The following is a 6,784-nucleotide window of genomic DNA, read 5'->3' as shown; positions in this document are numbered from 1 at the left end:
ATTTTCAAGGGATGTTTACAGCTATTTCTCTTCATTTTGAGTTGTGGCCCATCAGCAAATGAAGGTCCTGCGGGCTTTTCTCCCGTGAGCTTTACTCCATTCGTGTTATCACTGTCAGCTCTATATTGAGGAGGCAGCTCTTTCCCAGTCGCGTTTTGAGTGCTTTCCAACCTGAGAGGCTCATTTTCCGGCACTGTATCTGACAGTGTTTTTCTGCTATTCATAAGGCTTTCAGTGACTAAAGATTCGGAAATAGTTCGTCACTCTTTCTTCCTAGTCTGTCTTTGTCTGGATGCTCATCTGAAACCTGTCTACCATGGGTGACCCTGCTGGTTATTTAAAATACCAGTGGCGTAGCCCTCAGAATCACAGCAACTCACAAGCCATCACAGTAGACAAACTGACAGATGAGTGGTGGCTGTTTGGTTTTAAGTGGAAACTCACTTTTTATATATCTTTTTATAGTTGAGTAATAATCCATTGTATGTATATATTCCTTTGAATTTTTAATTGGGATCTAATTTTTATACAATAAACTGCATCCATTTGAAGTGTGCAATTTATTAAGTTTTGGCATATACATCATACACTTGTGAAATCATGTCTGTATTCAAGATACTGAACATTTCCATCACCCCCAGAAGTTCCTCTTGCTCTTTCGAAGGTAGTCTTTCCCTTCACCCCAGGCTACCAGTGATCTGCTTTCCTGAACAACCGATTTGTTTGCATTTTTTAAGAATTTTACATAAATGACATTTTTCAGAATATACTCTTGAGAGACTTTTTTAAAGCTTCGTTCCCTACTTGTATAACACACTTCAATTTCTTTTAAAGGAATTTTTCAGTCATTTTTAATAATACTTAAAACTTTCATTACCAGCTCAGTCTTTGTGAGGAAACATAGGTTTTAGGAGATTGGACATGTTCATTATGGTCTGCTTACCTGTAATATCATCTCCTAAAACATTTAAGATTGGCTTTGTTTTTATGTTTTAATAGAACCTTAATATTTTACTAACAAACTCCTCCCTTAATTCTTTCCACACAAAGTTAAGCCTTGTATTCACGTTAAATCTATGTTATGGTGATTCATCACAGATATTTGGATATCTTTTGCTCTCAGTGATAGAGATGTGATGGATTTGCCCAATGTAGCATGACAAGAAGTACATTGATAGATCCTTGGTGGTTGTTACGTGCCATCAAGTCAGTCCCATAGCGACCCTGAAGTGTTTCCAAAGAGCAGCTGGTGAGTTTAAACCACCGACATTGCATTCCAGCGCATTAGCCTACAGCACCACACCAGGACTCTAGGACCTTGGTAGTTTTCAGCTAATACGGTTGATCTGTTTAACTCTTTAAAAAAATCTACCTTTCATTATTTTACAGATTACAACCACTTCTTGCTTGTTCAGAATCTTAAGAAAGACTAAGTTGATTATTATGGTACAGAAATATATGCAAACCATTTGAAATAGCAGTGAACACCATTTTCCTCTGTTTTTGGTATCTCAGAATGGTGGTGGTGTCAGAGGTGCTGCCTGGTAGAGTCGTGAATCTAGAAAAAGGCCAGCTGGCTCTGGCAGATTTGTGTCCTGTTGACTCCCAGGACACAAATCTCCTTTCCCATCCATGACTGGTGGTTTCTTTTTCTCACTCAGCTCCCTAGCCGTATGGTCTCACCAAAACCTAGCGTCTGTGCAACTGTCCTGCCCTTCGTGTCAGCTTTCAGCCAGCTTTCAGTATCAGTGGCTTGTGTGTTAACGTTTAACTGAGGTCTTCCAAAATGCTTAAAGCTAGTCTCAATGAAACTTTTCTGGAAAAAAAAAATTGGTTATTTAACTTCTTGAGTCTCATGGTACTTTGACGTTTCCAAGTAGTGAAATGCATTCTTTATTCTGTTATTTATGATCAGTGATATCTTACAGAGGCCAGATGGCACCAGGATCATTGCTTTGAAAGCACCAGAAAATTACTGAGTAATGGTAGGGGAAAAAATTCATTCTAAAATGCAGTTTACCTTTTAGACTTACTACATGAATGATGATATATATCATTCATTGACCCATTTACTAAATCAAATTAGAGACTACAGACACCCACAAATGGATGTTACTTCCTGGATGGTTGAAGAAGAATGATATTTTGCTGTTACACTCTCTAGAACCTGTTTGACTGTTTAATCGGCTTCCTACATAGGTCCTTGACTATCCATCTAAAGTGTCATGAGCATCTTACTTGCAAAAATTGGCACATGTACCATGTGTATATCTTTTCATGTGGTGTTTACTTGAGAAGTGGAAACATGTCTTGATTCTCTAAGCTGCATATGAAATGGTGAATTTACATGCATATAAAAATACTACTAAATAATAGTCTTTAAAAAGCGTCTTAGGATCAAGACAATAATGCACACTATCTCAGCAGTACAAGTATTGTTGTTGTTAAGTGCCGTCGAGTCAATCCCAACCCATAGCAACCCTGTATAGGGTTTCTGAGGAGCAGTTGGTGAGCTTGAACCACCGACCTTGCAGTTCAAATGGCTTTGCAGTCTGGCGCATTAACCCACAGCGCCACAACAAGTCTCCAAGTATACAGACTCATTATATTCATTAGCGTATGTGTGGCTACTGTCCAAAACTATGACTTAAGCAAGAGGACAGTTGTTTCTTTCTCATAAAAAGTGAAAGGGATGAAAGGAAACACTAGAGCGACACCTGTTCTTGCCTTTAGGTACAATCCAGAAGGCATACGTGGCTTATACTCACATCCATTTTGTGGCCACTCCTCACTGCTGGGAGGCTAGGAAATAAAGGTCTTTATAGTGAGCAGCCCTGTGCCTAAGAATTGGGAGTTCAGTAGGGGACAATGAGCAGCCTCTGCCATACTCACTTGGGAAGAGAAGTAGGCCACTGTTGCTACTACTTCCTCTGTCCTGTTTTTAGTAAAAGTAGGAGTCTAATGAAAAGCTGACTTAACCACAATGCACAAAGCAACTTGTATTTTCACTAATGTTAAATCTGGTGAACATGTACACATACTTTTCATGTCTTTATAATTGCTGCAGCTTGGAAAAGAAAATTTCAAAATGTGCTTTAAGTTGAAACACTTAGTCAGAAATGAGACATGACATAATTGATTCAATAACAGACCAAGTGCCTTGGGGTGGGGATGAGAGCTTTGATGGAAGCAAGTTATTATGATGGCTCAAATATTAAGAGAAAACAAAAGTTAACTTTATATGAAAAAAAATTAGACACCTTTAACTAGTTTAGAGGGCTAATTCTAAAGAATATAATTGAAAAGACTCACATTTCTTAGTGTATACTGTTTTAGGCATTTCATAAATGTTACCCTAGCTCTGGGGCAGTGGTGGCTCAGTGGTAGTATTCTCACCTTCCACGAGGAAGCACCAGGTTAAACTCCCAACCAATGAACTTCATGTGAAGCCACCACCTGCCAATGGAGGCTTGTGCTGCTATGATGCTGAGCACGTTTCAATGGAACTTCCAGACTCAGTCCTTGTGAGTCAGGGAAGACTCGCCAACAGCTAACAACTTTTGCTTCACAAACTAAAATTCAGAGATGTCAAATAGATTGCCTAGCTAGTGAGTTAGGAATTCAGTGTCAAACCCAGGTCTTTTAAGTCATGGGGCCTAGAAAAACACTCATTTTTAGTTGGTTTAGGATTTTGAATGCATTTACTTGTAGACATCATAAAGCCAGTAAGAGCCAGATTCCTAAACATATTTACAAAAATCTACTTGGTCCTTAATAGGATTGAAATAATACCACTGGATAGAACAATTACAACAAAGACTGACTAGAAGAAAAGAGAAAAACAAGAGTGGCTAATGTCTTGAAATGTTGGCGCTGTGATTTTTTTTTTTTTTTTTTAATTGTGAATTGAGTTATACTTTACATGAGAGAACATCAGTTTTACAGTCATCATTTCATTGCAATGATTACAATCCCCTCCATGCATCATCATTCAACAGTATTTACTTTTATTCCCTCTGGATTTTGTTTGTTTGTTCGTGTTGGGGGGATGTACACAAAAACACTAAGGAATATATAATAATTTAAACAATGAAAGGTCTCATTCTGCAAGCCTGCCTCCTGGCTGCCAGCTCTCAGTTCCTCTCTTTCCATGAGTCTAGAGTCCTCAGCTGCTCCCTCTCCATGTCCTCATCTCTGCCTCCATCTCTGGTGTGCTGCTTCTCTGGATAGGTTCCCACATTCCGCTCATGCTCTTCTCCCTTAATGGTCCTAGGGTTCTCTGTTTCTGGACTGTAAGATTAACTACTCCCCCCTTCTTGTTACAGAAGGCACTGTGATTATTACCTTTTAAAGTTTCTGTTGTTTTACACAGGAGGAGAGAAAACCATAGCCACTGCTCTAGCTATGTTTCTTTGGAAAGAGACACCCCTCAAGACAGCTTAGTGGGCTGGACTCCAGTGCCTTTTGTTGTGGACACAGCCTGGGTCCCACAAGGGACAAACTTCTCCCACCAGTAGTCCCCCACTTCAACTACTACAGGAAGGGGTGGGCCAGATAGGAGGGTATTCATTCCAAAGGTATTCCATTGATTTGATAGGGATGAAGTAGAGTTCAAGCAAAATAGATGAGAGCTTGGATGGCTTAAATTCTTTCATAAAAAAAGACAAATAATACACATTCTGGGAGCCCCAACCTTGAAAATTCTGATTCAGAATGGCAGGATAAGACCCAAGAATATAAAAGAAACTAAAGGAGCTGGGTAATCTTTGTGCTTGCATTACCTTTAGAAGCAATGGAAGTGCCTTTAACCTTGTTTAATCATTGAAGTTTAAATACAGCAGAAGTTTCCTGCAATGCTCCTGTTCAGGTCCTGCCACAAGTGACACTTGCCTGCTACTTGGGGACATGACGGAAGGCTAGTGGAGAAAACTGCAGGGTGACAATTTATGAGCTAATTTAGCTTATTCTCACATAAAGACAAACCCACATTTTCCTAGTATTTGCCATGCCAATAATCATGTTTAAAACTGCATGCCACAAATTTGAAATGACTTACTCTTAAAATCAACAGAAATCATGCACTCTTTTGGGTAGATCTTTAAGTCAAAAACTAGGAAAGCAATCTTTATTTTTCTTCCTTTTAAGCTAGTACCTGAGCCAGTTTTGCTGCCTGAAATGTTTTAGCATTGTCACTATAATTGTATCTTAGAGCTCTGTTTAGGAGCTAAACAGCCTGCCCTTCCACATAAATAACAACTTGTCATAATGACTAATGCGGGGGCAGTTAGCCCAATGTGTTGAAGTGGGCTGTGTTAAGCAGACTTTTCATAGATAAGCAACAGGCAGTTTCATCAAAGTTAAGCAGAAGTAGTTAAATTTGCCTCAACTAAAACAGAAATGGCACTTTGATTATTTGGGGGAGGGAGTTATTTGAGCTTGAAAGAAAAGTGGGACTTAAAAATATCCAAATGCTTACAAGGACTTTAGTGACAACAGAAAAAGCAGGATGGAAATAATGAGACTATTCAGACTTTGTGAAGAGTATCACTGAACAATTTGTGTAGAAATTGTTGAATGGGAACCTAAACTATTATGTAAACTTCATTACAAGCAATAAAATATTATTTTAAAGGAAAAAAGGTAAGTGCAAAGTCATCCTTTGATGCTTCACTTGGGACAAAATCTTATCCTACATCTCTATGAAGGGATTCATAAGTTATTTCCTGAGTTTTCTATTATCTCAGTGCGATATTTGGAAATACATTAAGTTCTTCTACACAAGTTGTTGGGTCCTGGTGTGGCGCTGTAGGACCACAAGGTCGGTGGTTCAAACTCACCAGCCATTCCTCCGAAGCCCTATACAAGGTAGCTGTGAGTCACAAAAGGTTCTGCAGCACTTAACAACAACAGCACAAGTTGTTATTGGAAAACAAAGCAATTTTTTGAATGACTGAAGTAAGAGAACCTAGAAACATACTTGTTACCAATGAAATCTGTTAGTTGGCTTATCTACCTTGGGATTACAAAGTATGGTGGTGGGTTGTAGTGTGTTAAGGAGTCTGTTCTGAATCATAGGAACCCTGTATAGCGTTTCCGAGGCTGTAAATCTTTACGGGAGCAGAATGCCTCATCTTTCTCCCATGGAACAGCTGGTAGTTTCAAACTGCTGACCTTGAGGTTGGCAGCCCGACTCGTTCGTAACCACTACGCTACAATATCAATGGATAGTCTGAGTTGTCCTCATTACTAAGTTTCTTTCCTTTTTGATTGTATTTAAAATTGATGATTATCTACCAATGGAAATTAAAGAAATGTATCAATATGTTCCCAAAATCACTTGAAGAGAGTCTTGTGAGATGGGTATGTCACATTTTACTGGATAATAAAACACCCCATTCCTTCTTTTTGTTAATTTAGAAGTGTATTCCAATTTATAGTGGCCTCAAGTGTGTGGAGTAGAACTGTCCTTCAGGGTTTCAAGGAAGCAGATCAGCAGATCTCCTGAGGAGCCTCTGGGTGGGCAAAACAGAGAATGCATAACAAAACTGGTAAACCGTTTTTAAGTCACGTTCATAACAATCAGCAAAACAGAGAATTTAATAACAAAAGTGGTCAAGTGTTATAAGTAACAGTTACTTTATACACAGTTTGCTGACATTGTTTATTTTCCCCCTCTCAGGAAATTTGCTTTGCTGCAGAGACCAAATGATTCTGCACCACCAGGGGCCTGATTCTGTATCAGTCATCAACTGAGCTTTTGCTTTGCTTTGGAGAATTGGAACTG

Source organism: Chrysochloris asiatica, unplaced genomic scaffold, assembly GCF_000296735.1.
Source record: "Chrysochloris asiatica unplaced genomic scaffold, ChrAsi1.0 scaffold00185, whole genome shotgun sequence".
NCBI lineage: Eukaryota > Metazoa > Chordata > Mammalia > Afrosoricida > Chrysochloridae > Chrysochloris > Chrysochloris asiatica.
This window is presented reverse-complemented; position numbering follows the sequence as displayed.